The sequence below is a fragment of the Schistocerca piceifrons genome, chromosome X, assembly GCF_021461385.2.
Source record: "Schistocerca piceifrons isolate TAMUIC-IGC-003096 chromosome X, iqSchPice1.1, whole genome shotgun sequence".
In the NCBI taxonomy this organism is placed as follows: Eukaryota; Metazoa; Arthropoda; class Insecta; order Orthoptera; family Acrididae; genus Schistocerca; species Schistocerca piceifrons.
In genome coordinates this window covers 221,534,042-221,555,029 of record NC_060149.1, presented here as the reverse complement: position 1 = coordinate 221,555,029, position 20,988 = coordinate 221,534,042, and the positions used below count along the sequence as shown (strand labels likewise).

Sequence of the window (20,988 nt, the reverse complement as noted above, 5' to 3'; positions counted from 1 at the left end):
GAAACTGGCAGATCAAGCCTCACATCAGATTCAAAGACAGCACACACACTATGTGATCAAAAGTATCCAGACACCCCCGAAAACATAAGTTCTTCATATTAGGTACATTGTGCTGCCACCTACTGCCAGGTACACCATATCAGCGACCTCACTAGTCATTAGACATCATGAGAGAGCAGAATGGGGCGTTCCGCGAAACAAACGGACTTCAAACGTGGTCAGGTGATTGGGTGTCACTTGTGTCATACGTCTGTACACCAGATTTTCACACGCCTAAACATCCCTAAGACCACTGTTTCCTATGTGATAGTGGATTGGAAACGTGAAGGGGCACGTACAGCACAAAAGCGTACAGGCTGACCTCGTCTGTTGACTGACAGAGACCGCCGACAGTTGAAGAGGATCGTAATGTGTAACTGGTAGACATCTACCCAAACCATCACTCAGAAATTTCAAACTGCATCAGAATCCACTCCAAGTACTATGACAGTTAAGCGGGAGGTGAGAAAATTGGATTTCATGTCCGAGCGGCTGCTCATAAGCCACACATCACGCCGGTAAATGCCAAACGAAACCTCGCTTGGTGTAAGAAGCATAAACATTGGACGATTGAATAGTGGAAAAACGTTGTGTGGAGTGACGCATCACAGTACACAATGTGGCGATCTCATGGCAGGGTGTGGGTATGGCGAATGCCCCGTGAACGTCATCTGCCACTGTGTGTAGTGCCAACAGTAAAATTCAGAGGCGGTGGTGTTATGGTGTGGTAGTGTTTTTCATGGAGGGGGCTTGAACCCCTTGTTATTTTTCGTGGCACTATCACAGCACAGGCCTACACTGATGTTTTAAACACCTTCTTGCTTCCCACTGTTGAAGAGCAATACGAGGATGACCATTGCATCTTTCAACACGATCGAGCACCTGTTCATAATGCACTGCCTGTGGCAGAGTGGTTACACGACAATAACATCCCTGTAATGGACTGGCCTGCACAGAATCCCGACCTGAATCCTATAGAACATCTTTGGGACGTTTTGGAACGCCGACTTCGTGCCTGGCCTCACCGACCGACATCGATACCTCTCCTCAGTGCAGCACTCCGTCGAGAATGGGCTGCCATTCCCAAAGAAACCTTCCATCACCAGATTGAATGTATGCCTGCGAGAGCGGAAGCTGTCATGGGGGCTAAGGGTGGGCCAACACCATATTGAATTCCAGCACTACCGATGGAGGGCGCCACAAAATTGTATGTCATTTTCAGTCAGGTGTCCGGATACTTTCGATCACATAGCGTAAGTAACTTTTTTCAAACATGATAGTCGTCGTGCAGAGATTGCTAATCGGATGTCCGGTGCTCTGTAAGTCTTCACTTGCAAATGGAGACAAATGGCTCTGAGCACTATGGGACTTAACTTCTAAGGTCATCAGTCCCCTAGAACTTAGAACTACTTAAACCTAACTAACCTAAGGACATCACACACATTCATGCCAGAGGCAGGATCCGAACCTGCGACCGTAGCGGCCGCGCGCAAGTGCAGACAGATTCTTACATAACCAATAATTAGAGGTGGAACATATTACAGAAAGTTTCTGGATGCAAGATGACAAGGTGTTGTCTGAAAATTCTGCTCGCTTTATTAGGAATTGTGTGCTTAAATATTTGCACCGTTAGTGGTTGCCTACTTTCCCCAAGTAATGCATTTTTATGCTTGACTTCATGTGCCATGAAATATTTTAAGCGTTTTGTATTGTACCGTGTTAAGTTTTTGTAGTACGGTGTCCGTCGCCGATCCGTAGAATATACATCGGTAATCCAAACGCAACCGTACAAGGCCTCGACACACGTTCATATATGTGTAGTAGTCCGCACCCTATGTTGCGTCTGCCACTGATGATAACACGTTCATGTTTCTCACATTTTGCTACTACATGATTTATATGTGCTGCCCATCGTAGTTTACAGTCGATGTAAGGCCAAGGTATTCTACCACTGCCTTCACCTGAAGAACATAATGCTCTTAGACTCACAGACGGGATCTCTTGCATCCGAATTCTAGTGTAGATGTTCACAGCAGACTTGGTCTGTGAAACGCATAGTCCATTTTCATCCAGCCAATGGCCGAGAGGTATCATCACTGCGTCCATTTTACCCAATACCTTACATTTTGCAACAGACCAGCTGATGTTCGATAACTGAAGTTTGGCGAAAGGGGAAACTGCGGATGTAAATGAAATTAGAATTTAACATCTTGTCGTCATCAAGAACATGGTACCACGCCAAGTACCTCCTGCCATGTACTTCTTAATGTAGAGTATGTATACTGATGCAAATAGTTTAGGGGCTTCGTTCCAGTAGATTCGCAGTAAGAAGAAGAAGAAATAAATGTTAGTGACGCGTCAGTATCCTAAACGACAGCTCGCCGCACACTCTGTCGAGGCTTGGGTCAGACGCAGGCAATGCAGTATATTGTGTTTCACCTCACGTACAACATAAAGACCGCTCGGCGGAAAGGAACTGACGTGGCCCCGTGTCGAATACTGCTGCACAAGTACAAGCGACTGGACGCTCAGCACTTCCCATTTGCTAAACTTGATACAAACATTTAGTATTCACCTTATTTAGACAAATGTTAATTTTACGAGAAAAAATTGTGCCCGTCTACTTTCGATAACAGCCGGATGAGAAACTAAAACGGAAATACGACTATAACCGGGCTGTGGTTCAAAAATGGTTCAAATGGCTCTGAGCACTATGGGACTTAACATCTGTGGTCATCAGTCCCCTAGAACTTAGAACTACTTGAACCTAACTAACCTAAGGACATCACACACATCCATGCCCGAGGCAGGATTCGAACCTGCGACCGTAGCAGTCCCGCGGTTCCGAACTGAGCGCCTAGAACCGCTAGACCACCGCGGCCGGCCCGGGCTGTGGTCCTTGAGAAGTCATTCTACAGGGTGTTACAAAAAGGTACGGCCAAACTTTCAGGAAACATCCCTCACACACAGATAAAGAAAAGACATTATGTGGACATGTGTCCGGAAACGCATAATTTCCATGTTAGAGCTCATTTTAGTTTCGTTCTTCCACCTACGCTCAACGAAGCACGTTATCATGATTTCATACGGGATACTCTACATGTGCTGCTAGAACATGTGCCTTTACAAGTACCACACAACATGTGGTTCATGCACGATGGAGCTCCTGCACATTTCAGTCGAAGTGTTCGTACGCTTCTCAGCAACAGATTCGGTGACCGATGGATTGGTAGAGGCGGACCAATTCCATGGCGTCCACGCTCTCCTGGCCTCAACCCTCTTGACTTTCATTTATGGGGGCATTTGAAAGCCCTTGTCTACGCAACCCCGGTACCAAATGTAGAGACTCTTCGTGCTCGTATTGTGGACGGCTGTGATACAATACGCCATTCTCCAGGGCTGCATCAGCGCATCAGGGATTCCATGCGACGGAGGGTGGATGCATGTATCCTCGCTAACGGAGGACATTTTGAACATTTCCTGTAACAACGTGTTTGAAGTCACGCTGATACGTTCTGTTGCTGTGTGTTTCAATTCCATGATTAATGTGATTTGAAGAGAAGTAATAAAATGAGCTCTAACATGGAAAGTAAGCGTTTCCGGACACATGTCCACATAACATATTTTCTTTCTTTGTGTGTGAGGAATGTTTCCTGAAAATTTGGCCGTACCTTTTTGTAACACCCTGTATATCCGAAACGTGCCAGACGTGAAGGAGATAGTACTGGAGACGGCATGTTGTTGTGAAAGACTTCAATATAAATATATAAATGTACAGCCACAGAATAAAATATAACTTATGATGCTTCCACAAAGTCTTAAACAATAAGACGACAAAAGTCATAGGGTACGATATGAACATGTATAGATGGTTGTAGTATTGCGTACACAAGGTATAAAAAGGCAGTGTATTGGCCGCACGACGGGTAGTAATAGACTCTGAACGCGCAACGGTAGTTGCAGCTAGACGCATGGGACTGTCAGTTTCGAAAATCATAAGGGAATTCAATATTCCGAGATCCACAGTTTGCAGATTGTGACGAGAATACCAAATTTCAGGCATTATCTCTCACCACAGACAACGCAGTGGCCGACGGCCTCCACTTAACTACCGAGAACAGAGGCGATTGCGCAGAGTTGTCAGTGCTAACAGGCAAGCAAGACTGTGTGAAATAACCGCAGAAATCAATGTGTGACGTACGACGAACGTATCCTTCAGGATATTGCGGCGAAATCTGGCGTTAAGGGGCTATGGTAGCAAACGACCGATGCGAGTGCCTTTGCTAACGGCACGATATCGCCTACAGCGCCTCTCCTGGGCTTGTGACCATATTGGTTGGAACCTAGACGACTGGAAAACCGTGACCTCGGCAAATGAGTCCCGATTTCAGTTGGTAAGAGCTGATAGTAGGGTTCGAGCTGATAGTAGGGTTCGAGTGTGGTGCAGACCCGACGAAGCCATGGACCCGAGTTGTTAACAAGGTACTGTGCAAGTTGGTGGTGGCTTCATAACTGTGTTGGGCTGTGTGTACATGGAATAGGCTCGGTACTCTGGTCCAGCTGAACCGATTATTGACTGGATATGGTTACGTTCGGCTACTTGAAGACCATTTGTAGCCATTCATGGACTTCATGTTCCCAAGCAACAACGGAATTGTCGACGTGTCAAAATTGTTCGCGACTGGTTTGAAGAACACACTGGAAAATTCGAGCGAATGATTTTGGCCTCCCAGATCGCCTGACATGAATCCCATCGAACAAACGAGGTCACTTCGTGCACAAACTCCTGCACTGGCAATACCTTCGCAATTATGGACAGCTATAGAGACAGCGTGGTTCAATATTTCTGCAGGGGACTTCATACGACTTGTTGAGTCCATGTTACGTCGAGTTGCTGCACTATGCCGAGCAAAAGAAGGTGCGACACGATATTAGGAGGTATCCCATGACTTCTGTTATCTTATTGTATAAATTGTTTATTTCGTGTCAGAAACAATAAGGTGAAGCTGTCATCAGCGCCCAGGTTGTTCTGAATATGACAGTGCTTTAATAAGCATGGTCCTCCTGGATTCGTTATGCCCTGCCTTCCTCCGATCTTTGGTCTGATTTCCCCAGCCAAGTATAGAGAGATCTGAACTTAAACATAGACTCCTAACCACGATTAACTCGGTACTTTTCACATTAACAAACATTGCCAGACATAAAAATCCTGGGTCTGAGCAGCATCGATACCATGACTTCTGGAGTGTGGCACTTTATCATTGAGCCACCAAGTCCCCCTCTCAGAAGCAGTAAACACTTGATAAAACAAGAGGAAAAAACTGTGCCCAGTTTAACAAATCATTAACTTTTATACTCACAGCCATTAATTAATTTTCAACAACCTTTTTTTGATGGTATTAAGCACTCCTACTACCTTGTTCGTCGATAGTAGTAGCTACACACCTTATAAAAATTCAAGAAACTATGTTATTGTACTAAATTTTACAGACTCTCAAGTTGTATGCTCACAAACATTAACGATTTCTAAAAACTGCTGAAATTTTATTACAATAATATTCTACCAGGGCAGATTAAAATACGTGACACTGATGAGACGACGTACAGAATACTGACAATTCATTATTTAGTACGGGAAGTTAGTGTAAAGTCTCCTGGGCGGGAAAGTGCCCACTGATTATTTTTTGCCCTGAACCGTGCTTCTGCCTGGCGAAAAGTGGTCAGACTAGTTTAAAAAAAAAACGATGTACGCCATCATTCTTCTCAGTGAGTTTGACAGTGGAAGTTTGTTCCGTTATTTTTTAGTAAAACCTTTTCTAATTTTCAATCGTCTGCTGTAGGGTAAGCTGTTTATTTTATTCTTGCAGTCCGGAACCGCGTGACTGCTAGGGTCGCAGGTTCGAATCCTGCCTCGGGCATGGATGTGTTTGATGTCCTTAGGTTAGTTAGGTTTAAGTAGTTCTAAGTTCTAGGGGACTGATGACCTCAGATGTTAAGTTCCATAGTGCTCAGAGCCATTTGAACCATTTTTTCTGTGTTCTGTTAAATTTGGTCTAATATAAAGATCCAGTTGTGAAAACGGTCTCCTCCAGCCGCTTGGTATTGTTTCATGTACTAGGGCATCAAAATGCCTAAAAAATATATCTGCGAATCTGAACAACATGGTATGCTGTTCCAAGGGCAGTGCCGCATTTCTACTGTAGATAGGGGAAAGTGGCCATTATATAAGCTTTCACAAAAATGCTTATACACCTCACAAAATAATTAGGGGAACATTACTTGGGAGGAGGGGTCTGCAATACTCTATTGGGCAATAATTGAGGACTGAGTGTGTTACCAAATTGTACATTTATGTTTCAAAAATTAAGTACACAAAAAAACATCATTACATCCTCGACCTTACATAAAAAGAACTGAAATGTTCGACAGCTGTCGAAAACAAAGTGGAAACAATCATTCGTTCCGTCATCCTGGGTGCTTTTCATTGGTCTTTGGTAACCTCAATAGCGTGTATCACTGCCTGACACCTACGTGGAAAGCTCCGTAATAAGTCTACGGAGGCCGCTATGCGTTATCCCTTCCCATTCTTCAGTGGGAGCCCATAAGAGTAATTGGAGACTATGTGGTAGAACAGGCCGACCAAGAACACGTCTGCTAAGCATGTCCCACGTATGCACGACGGGATGTAGCTCGGGACTCACCGCCGGTGATTCTGTTATTTCAATGTCCAGGCTTTGCAAGACATCCCTGCTGACGCCGCCCGCCACATGGCCCCTGGATTAGAAAGAATTCAGGGCCACAGCCGTATGCAGCATCCACAACACAGTGCAACAGGATATGTTCTATGTACTGCCTGGCGGTAAGACGACGATGGACAACGACAAGGATTGTATGGCTGCCAACACTGAAGTTTCCGTACAACATCACAGAACCTTGGAAATGTGTCGATTTCCTGGACAACATTTGGCAGGTACCGCTCACCACGGGTCTCCGTACACGAACACAGCCATCACCCTGTGTCAGAGGATATCTCGATTCGATTGTAAATAACACGTTTCGCCAGTGACGAAGTTGCCAATTGACATGGAACGGCAGAACCGAAGGCAAGCTGCAAGATGTTTTCGTGTCAAGCGGGGTACTCCAACAGGACGTCTGGGTCGTACGATCCTCTCCTGTAACCTGTTCATTACAGTCTGTTCGGACACAGCGGCTCCAGTGGCTCTCCTGAGATCGTCTTGCCGTGCTCTGGCGGCATCCGTACGGCGCAGCAAGGAAGAGATGGCAAGATATCGACCTTCACGTGGGGTTGTCCAACTCGCCTTTTGTACTGACCTGTCTTCCTGCAATGTGTTCACAACCTATCGATGACATATTGAGAGCCATTGGCATCTGCAGCAACACGAGCGAAAGTACAAAAAAAAAATATGTGTGAAATCTTACGGGACTTAACTGCTAAAGTCATCAGTCCCTAAGCTTACACACTACTTAACCTAAATTATCCTAAGGACAAACGCACACACCCATGCCCGAGGGAGGACTCGAACTGAAAGTACATCTTATTGGTATCAAAAAGACCGCTCTTGCAACTTAACATTGCTTTAAGGCGTCGGAATGCATGTGCTTGGTTGAATACAACGTCCACAAATGACAACTGTCATCTGTATACCACACTAGAAAACACAAAGAACCGGTACTCACTCTCATCTGACGGGTCACCTGACACTATTGACTTTCTTTTTGAGAAACAACATTGAGAAATAAAAATATGGCATTTCAGTCTTTGATCGCTATTTTTTATTTTCAAGGACCGGTTTCAGGCTAGCTGCCCATCTTCAGATCTGTTAGATAAAGTTAAAAATACAATTAACAAGAGAGACATAGTTACTGATAGAACTATCTTAGTTTACAAAAAAAATAGCTCTGTACTGACAGGTTACTCTGTAACTGCAATACATGGTATGTTGCCATTTAATACATTCCAAAATTTCTTTTTGTAAACTAAGATAGTTCTATCAGTAGCTATATCTCTCTTGTTACTTGTATTTTTAACTTTATCTAACAGATCTGAAGATGGGCAGCTAGCCTGAAACCGATCATTGAAAATAAATAATAGCAATCAAAGACTGAAATGCCATAGTTTATTTGAAGAACGATCACGGCAATCCCAATAAGACAATCACGTCTAGTTTAGATAAACATTGAGAAAACTGAGAGAACGGGCGTTTGCGACAAACTGCAAAACGATTCTACTGCACCAACGTAGATCTCGCGTAAGAATTGCGAATGCAAGGTAGGAGAGGTCAGGACCCGTACAGAAGCATTTAGATGGTCGTTTTTCCTCTTGTTACATTTGCAAGAGGGACAGTCATGGAAATGATTAGCAGTGGTACAAGGTGCCTACACCTTATGTTGGCTTCTGCGTAAGTATGCAGAAGTATACAGGGTAAACAGATTGAGGTTATTTACGTACAGGATCATCTAACAGCATATCCCATTTGACTAAATTGTCTTTGGATCTGCCCACTTCAGTCCTCAATCTGTTCAGGATTCTCCAGAAACCCCAGCCACGCTGATTCTTTGTGTTTCGTCCATTCATTCATGTAGCCCAATACTGATGGCTGTGCAAGGGTCTGGGCGTTTTTCATGAAGCTCTTCCTCCGCAACTCAGCGAGGAGCCGACGCGCTAGCTCAGTGCGTTCGGTCAGGGAAGCCAATCACCCTAAATTAAAAAAAAAAAACTGAGGAAAGCAGTCAACGTTAGATTTTGAGAGGCGTCATAAGACTTCCGCACAGAACCGATCGATGTAACCCCCCACCCCCATACAATGCGGAGGACCTGGGTTCTATCCCTGGTACTACAAGGGATTTTTTTCCCCTTGGTGGGAGGTCTAGAACAGGGTGCACTCAGCCTAGTGATGCCAACTGCGGAACTACTTGAGAGATAAATAGCGGCTCAAAGGTCACGAAAGCCTACAACGGCCGGAAGAACCGTGCGCTGACCCCAAGCGCCTTCATACCTCATCAGTATGACGCCATTGGCAGAGGATAACGCGGCAGTCGATCGCTCCCTATTGACCCGTCCGGGTCAGAACTTTCTTTGAGCTCCTTTACAAGTCGTGATTTGCTGAATGCGTATTCAGGCAAGGGACATTTATTTTTGCAGACACTCCATTAATTCCACATTTGAGCAGACGTTTCTTCTGATGGTGGGAGTAGCGATTCCTGCTACGGGGTTAATGTTTCATTTAGGGATCGTGTGAGACAGGCAGTAATAATTCTGCAAGTGTGCACCATATGCTGACGCCGGATTTCACTCCTTTCACTTCAACATTCACAAATAACAATTCTTAGTTGAACACATTTGTTTTCTTCTGCACACCGTTAAGCTCTTAGCAGTTCATGTGAAGTGCAACAGTAAAGCGCTCCTCACATGCGACGTGTTTCTCATAGTGAAGCACGCCAAACGTGTGGGGGTCGTCGTTGCTGTACGCTCTTACAAGGGAACCGCGCCTACTCTTTCGTGCAAATTTTTGGTATATGCAGAGCTCGGCCGAAATGAAAGTTCAAAATAGTTCAAATGGCTCTGAGCACTATGGGACTTAACTTCTGAGGTCATCAGTCCCCTAGAACTTAGAACTACTTAAACCTAACTAACCTAAGGACATCACACACATACATGCCCGTGTCAGGATTCGAACCTGAGACCGTAGCGGTCGCGCGGTTCCAGACTGAAGCGCCTAGAACCGCTCGGCCACCCTAGCCGGCGAAATGAGAGTGACAGAAGTGGGAGGTCCAGTTGGCAGAGCGTTTAGAAAAAATAGGATTTCTGGCATGGGTCGAGCGAGGTATGAGCCTTTTGTTAACGTAGTTTCCAGGCAGCGGTTAGCGAAGCGGGAGGCGTACAGAACAGTAATACAGGGGTCGGGGGTGGAGTCTATGCAGAAACTTATTTTTCTTTTTATCTTCAATTTTTAATTTACTTATATTAACCAAAATAACGATCAGTACACTGTATTTATTAATGTTTTCATAAGACGAATGAAAAGGAAAGGCAAAGGAAACTTCGTGATTGCAAAAAAATTGCAAGGAAGGGATTGTAATGCGTACATGAGAACTTCCTATATAATTAGGATTCCTTCTTGGAAATTTATTTCCAGACTGCTCGTGGACGCTGAAGGGGGAATGTATTTGCAATCCCGAATTTTCCTTGTCTGTTTATCATTTGATACAGTCTTGACTATCCTGCTACTCAGCTGTTCAGCTTCTCTCTGCTAGAGGGAAGCTGGAATGTAGCAGCAGGAGGTTACTCGTTTTTGATACTACAGAAATCACATATAGCGAAATACAAGGAATTCTCTTTGTTGTATTACATCCTAATGCGACATTTCGGGATTAAAGCAAAGTCAATTTTGATAGTTCCCGTGCCCAGCAAGAGATGGCAGCATTTATCTCTAAATTTTTACATTTGAGGGTTATTCCTTTTTTCCGCGCGTGTCTTCATTTATGATAAATAACATCGACTGTTGCAGATAATCTCTAGTTTTAATCTCGTAAGAAAGAACCAGAATCTTAGAAAACAAAAGATGAAAAAAAAAACATTGAATAGACGCGAACCTGTTACCCTTCACTTCAAAATTCACCACGCTATCAACTACACTACGGTTTCGGCATAGCTGGAAACCGAGCGAGGTGGCGCAGTGGTTAGCACACTGTACTCGCATTCGGGAGGACGATGGTTCAAACCCTCGTCCGGCCACTGTGATTTAGGTTTTCCGTGATTTCTCTAAATCGCTTCAGGCAAATGCCGGGAGAGTTCCTTTGAAAGGGCCCATCCCTCCCTAACCCGATGGGACCGATGACTTCGCTGTTTGGTCTCTTCCCACAAAATCCATCCAGCAGGCGCCTTGTTCATACATTCATGCTGACTGCTGTTCGTCGGTGACGAAAGCTGGAACTCGCGCGCCGGTCCCCTTCCCAAAATCAACAAACCAATCAATATAGCTAGAGCGCTTCAGTTACGCTGTGTACACTGTTGAACGGCTTTAACTACAAATGCAATTATTTGATATTTAACTACGACAAATTGTACCCTACATGACGCGCTTTTGAAAGATCATCATAGTCCGCAGCATTTAAACGGCATACATTCACAGCACTCAAGTTATAACAATACAAAGCATCAAATATGGGACACCGTTAACTACCGATATGTTGTTTCCTGTTATTTTACTACAGTAAATCTTACTTAAAACGGAGCGTTTTCAAGAGATCCTCATTGTGCTGATGCTCTTAAACTCCTTTTATTCACATCACGTACTCTACAATAACTAATTTTTTAAAAACCTAACTAAACTAAGGACATCACACATCCATGCCCGAGGCAGGATTCGAACCTGCGACCGTAGCGGTCGCGCGGTTCCAGACTGTAGCGCCTAGAACCGCTCGGCCACTCCGGCCGGGAATAACAAATAAATACAGAGTTTAACTGCATTCAATACGGGGTCTCCGAAGTTCTGCTTGTGACATAAAACCGACGCCGCATCTCATGCCTCTTCACGAGGAAAAAGTATGTCATGCCAGATTCTTCATTTCATCTTCGCAGTGTAGTGGAACGTCGAATTGCACACTGTGACGTCACTAGCTCCTTGTCCACGTACGTTTTCACGTCCCTTCAGATGACGGTTTCAGTCTACTCCTCGCCAGGAGATGGTGTAAGAATTGTGTGCAACCACCATGCACAGTAATTACTGGCAAATCGTGCCACTGCACGTCGCGCACTGCATGTGCAGATTGGTTGTCAACCTCACATTTGTCTCTGCAGATTTCGTCAAGTTTTTGATGGAGCCTGTAATATATCGCCGTGGACTTTTTTGGAGCACGTGAAACGTGACGCGCGTGTTGGCATGTGCAGGAAAAACTGACTTCGCGACAACAAACCGGACAAGCAAGAGGGACGTGACTCGCCTCAGCTGCTACGAACAGCACGTTCTGCTTCATACTTCGCCGCAGTTATTCCCTTTGATTGAGGAGATGCAGACAGCAACTCGTGGTTAGTTTTGCTGTCTAACGGTCACGGGCCCCCACGTTCGGTTACCGATCGTTTCGGAGAATTTCTCCACTCGGGGATAGGTTTGTGTGTGCGTGTGCGTGTGTGTGTGTGTGTGTGTGTGTGTGTGTGTGTGTGTGTGTGTGTGTCATCGCCATAGACGTGGCATTATTAAATAAAGACTTTCACCAGGCGGCTGAACTCTCCAGAAGGGGACTCCTGGCTAAATACGCCATACGCGCAGGGGATACTGAAGAGCATTCCACAAGCCCACGGGCTACAGCTTTTTCAAGCGAGTAGGAAATATAAACATTTAAACTGAGAAGAAAAAGATATCTTCTAATATCGTGTCGGACCTCCTTTTACACGGCGTATTGCAGTAACTCGACTAGGCATCAAGTCGTCGGAAGTCACTTGCAGAAATGCTGAGCCATGCTGCGTCTATGGCCGGCCATAATTGCGAAACTGTTGCCGATGAATGACATTGTACACGAACTGACCTCTCAATTCTGTCTCATAAAGTTCGATGGGATTCATGTCGGACGGTCTGGGTGGCCAAATCATTCGCTCGAATTGTACAGAACATTCTTCAAATCAATCGCAAATAGTTGTGGCCCTGTTATATGAAGCATTGTCATGAAGTCCATGAGTGACTGCAAATGGTCTCCAAGTAGCGGTGAATAATCATTTTGAGTCAATGATCGGTTCAGTTGACCAGAGGACCCAGTCCATTCCATATAAACACAGCCCACACCATTACGGAGCCACCACTAGCTTGCACAGTGCCTTGTTGACAACTTAGGTCCATGGCTTCGTGGGATCTGCACCACACTCAAACCCTACCATTAGATCTTACCAGTTGAAATCAGGGCTTATCTGACCAGGCCATGGTTTTCCAGTGGTCTAGGGTCCAACCGGTTCCGTCACGAGTTCAGGAGAGACTGTAGGCGATGTTGTGATGTTAGCAAAGGCACTCGCGTCGGTCATCTGCTGTCATAGCCCATTAACGCCAAATTCAGCCGCACTGTCCAAACGGACACGTTTGTCGTACGTCCTACATTGATTTCTGTGGTTATTTCAAGCAGTGTTGCTTGTCTGTTAGCGCTAACGCCGCTGTTTTGGTTGTTAAGTGAAGGCCGTCGGCCACTAGATATCCGTAGTTGAGAGGTAAAGCCTGAAATTTGGTATTCTCGGAACACTCTTGACATTGTAGAAGGGTTGACTGAAAAGTAATGCCTCTAACTTCGTAACTCTTCAACAGTTGGCAGCATTGGTATGCGGCAGGTACTGGCTTGTTCCGTAGCCTCTTCTCTACAGCTCCAGTTGGCGGGAAGCCCTAGCATTGAACGGTTGTGCTGTTACAGTGTAAAGTATGGAACCCTGCGCTGACGGTCGGTCAGTGCGATTTAAGCAACGTGAAGTCACTAAATTCTTGACAGCAGAAGGCGTCATCCCAAAGGAGATTCATCAGAGAGTGATAGCAGTTTATGGTGATAGTGTTGATGTGAGTACTGTGCGTCGTTGGGCGAGTAAGTTTAACGATGTTGAGTCGCAAACGTCTGATCTGTGTGTCAGGCAAAAAGTTGGACGTCCTGTGACAGCAACCAACGAGTTCACAAGCAAAATGTTAACTGATTGACTCTGGACGATTTCCGAAATGGAATGTACAATGCTTGTATCTCCAACTATCAGTCCGCGTTCAAAGCCTGTTAATTATCCTCGTGCGGCCCTAATCACGTCGGAAACCTCTTCACATTAATCACCTGAGCACAAATGACAGCTCCGCCAATACACTGCCGTTTTATACCTTGTATACGCGATACTACCGCCTTCCATTTATGTGCATATCGCTAGCCTATGACTTCTGTCACCTCAGTGCCGATGTAGAAACAGTAGTCCCGTATAAGAAGCTGGATTCATGTTTCGCATCTGGCGTACTTTGAGAATAACTTGTTACGCTGGGATGACTATTCTGGTACAGAAAATAAAATGTATGGAATGAAGGGAAGAAGGTTAAAGATTAACATCACGTCGACTTCTCAGTCATAAGAGAGAGAGTAAAAATGTCGCACTTGATAAGAATAGGGCGATTCCGTCAATAGCTGCGCATACACGGTAATACCTAGGACACTGCAGCCAACAACTACGCCAGGTCACCACGAGAAGTGTCAAATGGACACTCTTTGGTTCAAAATGGTTCAAATGGCTCTGAGCACTATGGGACTTACCTGCTGAGATCATCAGTCCCCTAGAACTTAGAACTACTTAAACCTAACTAACCTAAGGACATCACACACATCCATGCCCGAGGCAGGATTCGAACCTGCGACCGTAGCGGTCGCGCGGTTCCAGACTGTAGCGCCTAGAACCGCTCGGCCACCTCGGCCGGCCACTCTTTGGTGCTCACAGCTAATGAAGACAAAACCATCTGGTGCACGTTTGCGGTCTGCGATGGGACCGACAAAAACGGAAGTGGACGACTTAAATTACGACGAGGGTCCATAGTCCACACTGTTTCATTTTATTTACGCCGAAAATTTGTTATAGTTTTTTGTGTTTTAATCACATGATCTGAGTGTCGACAACTTGATGAGACCAATGTCTCTCGAAATGCATTGTTGAGTTATTTATTTACGTATTTTTTATCAGGTTCCTTGGGACCATGCAGGCCACAGCAACATGCAGAGGAACATTTCGAAGTGTAAATAGACGATCGTGATGAAACTTGGTGGGTGTGCAGACGGGGTAAAACAGTGCAATACCTATTTTTTCGTTTAAACCCAATTTCACTTTTAAGGGGTAAAATACACCCAGAAAGGTAATTTTCCATTATTTGGTTGAGAGGAAATATCTTCGAAACAATGATATATAAAAGATGTTCTTCATAGAACAGTTCATACGTAATTACCGTTGCTGAAAAAGGTATAATGAACTTTTGTAATAATATGAAATTTTGCAAAATATCCCACGATCATTAATTTTGAAAAATGAAAAATTTTGTTACAATATCAATTAAAGAAGCTTTCAAGCCACATACATCCATGTGTAATAAAGCTGGTTTCTGAAACACCATTTCTGGAAAATAATCTGTAAACTATGTCTTGTTGGTTGGTATTCTTGATATTCACAACAATCTGTTTACTTTCAGAGGAAGTGATTGTTGATGTCAGTCAGCTGTTATTTATCTTGTAAACTTGCAGTGAGTTAGTGCAGTTCCCAACACGTAGGCCCCCAGTAACTTTGGTGTCCTACACAGCAGAAACGAAACCAAGTAAAAACTTACTGATGGTGTCAACAATGCACCAAGATAAAGTCACTGTTGGAGGAGAGAAGAATAAAACCGAGATAAATGCATATTATAATTCCACTAAAGGTGGAATTGATACCATTGATCAAATGGCGCGTATGTACACCCGCAAGAGGGGAACAAAGAGATGGCCTCTATCCGTATTTTACTCTCTCATCGACAGTTGTGCTATCAATGCTACCACCATATTCATCCAGCAACATCCAAGATGGAACGAAAAGAAACACAACAAACGTAAATTTTATCTTCTGCAAGCTGGGATGGAACTAGTGAAATTGCAGGTAGAAGAAAGAAGTGCCAATGTAAGAGGGTTATCTAACCAAATTGTTCAATCAATGGAGACTATTCTACAAAAGAAAATCAAAGAAGTGACAACAGAAGCACGTCAGCCTCCTGCAGGGAAAGGTCGGTGCCATATTTGTGTAAGAAAAGCCAAAACAAAGCAGCAGAAGTACAACAATCTAAGTAAACCAAAACAGTATTGTGGACAGTGTCATAAATATGTGTGTAACACACATTCAGAAAAAAATTGTGAAGTGTGTCTCTTGCCTTAAAGTTGATGACTCAGAGTAGTCTATTGTATATGAACACATCTGTATTTTGTATTGTAATATGTCAATTTTTTATTCACTCATTCCAATATTTATAACAATTAACAATATTTATAAACCGATGTCTTAGTTAAAAAACATAAACCATTTGGAAAGTTGTAATTTTTCGTCAGTAAACTTATTTAATACCTGTGGGCTCGCCGAACCCCCCCCCCCCCCCCCCCTTAGGCATCCAAGTTAGAAAAAAAGGCTTGGGCGTCCTAGGGTTAATACACCCAGTTACTTTTATGGGTGTTTTTTATCCTTTAAAAATGAAACTGGACACAAACAAAAATTTCGTATTTCATTATTTTGCCCCTCTGCACACCCGCTTCCTTTAATCAAGATTGGTTATTTACATTTGGGAAAGTTCCCTTGTTAGTCATGGGACAAGTCGGAATATAATCTACAGAATGTTGACCTGAAAGCACAGAGCTGGTGAGCACTGGCGCCTGCGTCACATGACGGCGCCCAATTCTGATGAATCGCTTTTCCCTGAAAAAGCATTAACGACACTCCGCTAGGCGTATACCGTTACGGTATTTTGACGACAACACAAGAATTCTCGGATAGTCAACCCTGTAGGCTTCATACAGACGTCGAAACCTTTTAATACGCTTTATTATTAAATATAAATGATTCACTTACAGATACTGTAAATATGCTAGCTATACTGACGTAGGTACTCTATAGCTCTTACTCCACCTCGTCAGGGCAATTTTTTGCATTAGCGGAATTGATCGGAAACTGGCGAGGCAGCCATAATCTCCCGCCCGTATATCGGCACCGAGAACGACTGATACCGCTTCGCATCCGCACATCGTAGTTCATTTCAATGAAGTTACTGACGAGATTATGATGGGACTTTTGTCACTCACCGACAATAGACATTTACATTTCTGGAAAAGTTGCTGGAGGTGCTGATCTAGATAACCTTTCAGCTGAAAGCATGTCGTCTACTATCCAAACTCTAAGGGCAGGTGGTTTTTTTTTTTTTTTGTCATTACACAGCAAATAATCAAACGGCTCTGAGCACTATGGGACTTAAAACTACTGTGGTCATCAGTCCCCTAGAACTTAGAACTACTTAAACCTAACTAACCTAAGGACATCACACACATCCATGCCCGAGGCAGGATTCGAACCTGCAACCGTAGCGGTCGCGCGGAGCAAATAATCGCCAAGTGCAGTATCATACGGCGAAACAAACGAATTCGTCGTTACAGCTGAGAAACGTAAACTGTAAAAGACCCAATGCTGGGATACTTCCTTACATCTACATCTACACTCCGCAAGCCTCCTTAAAGTGTATGGCGGGCCGCGCGGAGTGGCCGCGCGATTTGAGGCGCCATGTCACGGACTGCGCGGCCCCTCCCGCGGGAGTTTCCAGTCCTCCCTAGGGCATGGGTGTTAGGGTTGTTCTTAGCATAAGTTAGTTTCAGTAATGTGCAAGTCTAGGGACCGATGACCTGAGCAGCTTGGTCCCTTAGGAATTCACAAATTCACTCACAGTGTATGGCGGATGATACTTCATCCGTCACTGTCACTTCCTCCTTTTCCTGTTCCAGTCGCGAATGCTTTGCGGGAAAAAGTTTGTTAGTAAGCCTCTGTGTGAACTCCAATCTCTCTAATTCAACCTTCATGGTCTTTTCGCGAAATATACGTAGGAAGAATTCCACTTCTGTAGCTGAGTCGTCAGCGCACTTACTGTCATGCGGAGGACCCGGGTTCGATTCCCGGTAGCGCCAGTGTTTTTACTTGGTGGGAGGACTGGTATGGGGCAGCTACTAGACTGATCAGTAGCGGTTCAAAGGTCAAGAAACCCGACAGCGTCCGGGACAGCAATGTGCTGACCACATACCCCTCTATACCGCATCCAATGAGTCAGTGACAGAGGATGAAACAACGGTCGGTCAGGTCCGGCTGGTCCATCTACACCCAGAACGCGGAACTTTGCCTACCTTTATGTAGGAAGAAGCAACATACTGGCTGACTCTTCTAGGAACATTAATTTTAAGAGGTGGCCGGATGCCCTTCCTGCCGCCACCCCGTATCCCCCCGGGAAGGAATTAGTGTACCTCAGCTGTCTGCGTTTAGTGTAAATCGTGAAATAGTGTGAATGTGTTTCAAATGTCTGCGAGACGTGTAGCTGAGGCGGGACGTGGGGAACAGCCCGGTATTCACCTAGCGGGATGTGGAAAACCGCCTAAAAACCACATCCAGGCTGGCCGGCACAGGGGCTGGCGCGCCTACCCGAGTCCAGGAAGCAGCGCGTTAGGAACGTACGCTCTCTGAACTTTATCAGTGAGCCACACCGTTATGCACAACGCCTCTCTTGCAGTATGTGCCCCTGGAACTGGTTGAGCATCTCCGTGAAGCTTCAGCGGTTGCTAAACGAATCTCCATCAAGCCTTGGATAACACCACAGCTAATTCCTTCCCCAAAACGTTTCCAACTAACTCGTTGTCGACGAGACGTTAGGTTGTTAGCTCCCTCCCGTCGAAGAACTGTTTCGGAGGAAATCGAGCTCAATAGGCGGTCTACGGGCGCTCATCGGCGAGGCTAACAGGGCGAAATTGAGATTAGAACGTCCGCCAATGCAAATCGTACCCATGCCATAAATCCTTGACCACGACACTGAGATGTATAACTTACATACGCTAACGGAAAAAAGAGTCGCTGCACCAAGGAGGAGTTGTGCCACATAAACGAAAGTTGGTAGGCGTCTATTCAAGTTTCGCCTCAGCAGGAACACTTGGCAAGAATGTAGGCACTGTACATGATTGCTGGCCGTGGTGGTCACGAGAATGAACGATCGCTAGAGGACCGGGCTGCGGACGGCCACGCGGCACTACAGAGAGGGAAAACCATCACGTTCGGCATATGGCTGTGGCGCATCGTACTGAATCTGCAGCAGCAATTTGAGCAGCAGCTGGCACCACAATGACCCAACCAACTGTTGCAAATCGGTTACTTCCAGGACAGCCCCGAGACAGACAGCCTATACCGTGCATTCTACTGACCCCAGACTACCGCCATTTGCAACTTCATTGGTGTCAAGCGAGAGCTCATTGGAGGGCAGGGGGAAGGTCTGTTCTATTTTCTGATGAAAACTGGTTCTGCCTCGGTGCCAGTGATGGCCGTGTATTGGTCAGGAGGAAGCCAGTAGAGGCCTGCAACCAGCCTGTCTGCATGCTAGGCACACTGGACCTACACCTGGAGTTATGGTCTGGGGTACGATTTCGTATAATAACAGGAGCACTTTCGTGGTTATGCCACGCACCCTGACTAATTTTGTACGTCAGTGTGATGATTCGATCAGTTGTGCTGCCATTTGTGAACAGCATTCCAGAGCGTGTTATTCAAAATGATAACGCTCACCCACGTACCGCTATTGTAACCTAACATGCTTTACAGTGTGTCGACATATCGCCTTGGCCTGCTCGAATACCGCACCTGTCTCCAATCTAGCACATACGAGACATCATCGGACCACAACTCCAGCGTCATCCACAAACAGCATTAACCGTCCCTGTATTGACCCATCAAGTTTAACAGACATGGAACTCCATCCACAAATTGACACCTGGCAACTGTACAACACAATGGATTCATGTTTGCATTCAACATTCTGGTGGTTACACCGGTTATTAATGTACCAGCATTTCACATTTGCAATGTATTATCTTGCGCTTACATTAACCGTGGTCTTGCAATGTTAATAACTTAAATATGTTACTTAGGCAAATCAAATGTTTTTTTTACTCCAGTCTTTGATCACAATATCAATTCTTTTGACGATGACCAGTTTCAGTCAGTAATGGCCATTCTCAGATCTTTTCTACACCATGCCCTAAAATGATAAGGCCGTAATGGCATCATCAAAACATATAAATATACTCAGCACAGCATCGTCACATAGATCTAAAACAAGGTGTAGAACAGGCCACATCGTCCACACAGACATTTTGTGGATGATGTGGCCTGTTCTACACCTTATTTTAGATCTATGTGACGATGCTGTGCTGTGTATATTTATATGTTTTGATGATGCCATAACGGCCGTATCACTTTAGGACATGGTGTAGAAAAGATATAAGGATGGTCATTACTGACTAAAACCGGTCATCCTCAAAAGAACTGATATTGTGATCAAAGACTGGAATAAAAAACATTCGACAGTATTGGATCACTGTTAATATACGCGACAACGTCGCAGCTGGTGAAACCTAGACAAATGTATTCCCGAAATTTCATCACTCTACATTAATTATTTTTTGTGTTGCGATTTTTTAATTTATTTTTATTTTTTTTAGCCGTCATTGTATATGTGGATATTCCATATCTCTTAGTCCCTGAAAATTGAAACACGTACGTTGTTACATTCGACTCACAATTAAGATCAAAGAAAAAACGAAAACAAAGTTTGCTCTATTCGTACACAGAGGCTACCTCTACATTGAAACTGTGAACAGTAGAGATTGATAACTTTTGTTTATTGAAGGTTCGTTGCAGATGACTTGCATTCCGCCGCCTGTTTAAACGGGTTATAAGCATGTTAATCTTCGCCTGTGGCTGAAGACGCTCATGGACGACCTACCTTAAGCTCCTTCGAACACTTAAGAAGTTAAATTTTAAAAAATGTAATATTTGCTGATTAAATTACACTCAGATACATTCCAGTCTCAGTTGTTAACTAACTGTCTGATGAGTACTGTCCTATCAGTGTCTCACCATGCCACACATCGCGGAAATATACGTTGAGGAAATACTAGCAAGCTACATCGGCTCCAGCTCGGGTATTTTTAGGAACGCCCCGTTATTAGTTACGTATGTAAGTGAGCGCAAAGGGCGGTCTCATTTCTATAGTAATGCTGAACGGTTATATTTTCTGAAATACAAAATTCTTCCCCTGACGTATCAAGAGATCTTCGCCCTTTCCCCTACCTGCACTGAGGGTATGTAAGATGTAATCAGGTTGAATATCTGTTACCTGTTTCTTTGTT

The 20,988-nt window shown here is 44.6% G+C and overlaps 1 protein-coding gene across 2 annotated transcripts in view; it reads right to left on the bottom strand.

Moving 5' to 3' along the window:
• LOC124721182 (laminin subunit beta-1) overlaps positions 1 to 20,988 on the bottom strand; it is a 349,227-nt gene that overhangs the window by 265,321 nt on the left and 62,918 nt on the right. The gene's annotated exons all lie outside the window — the stretch shown is intronic.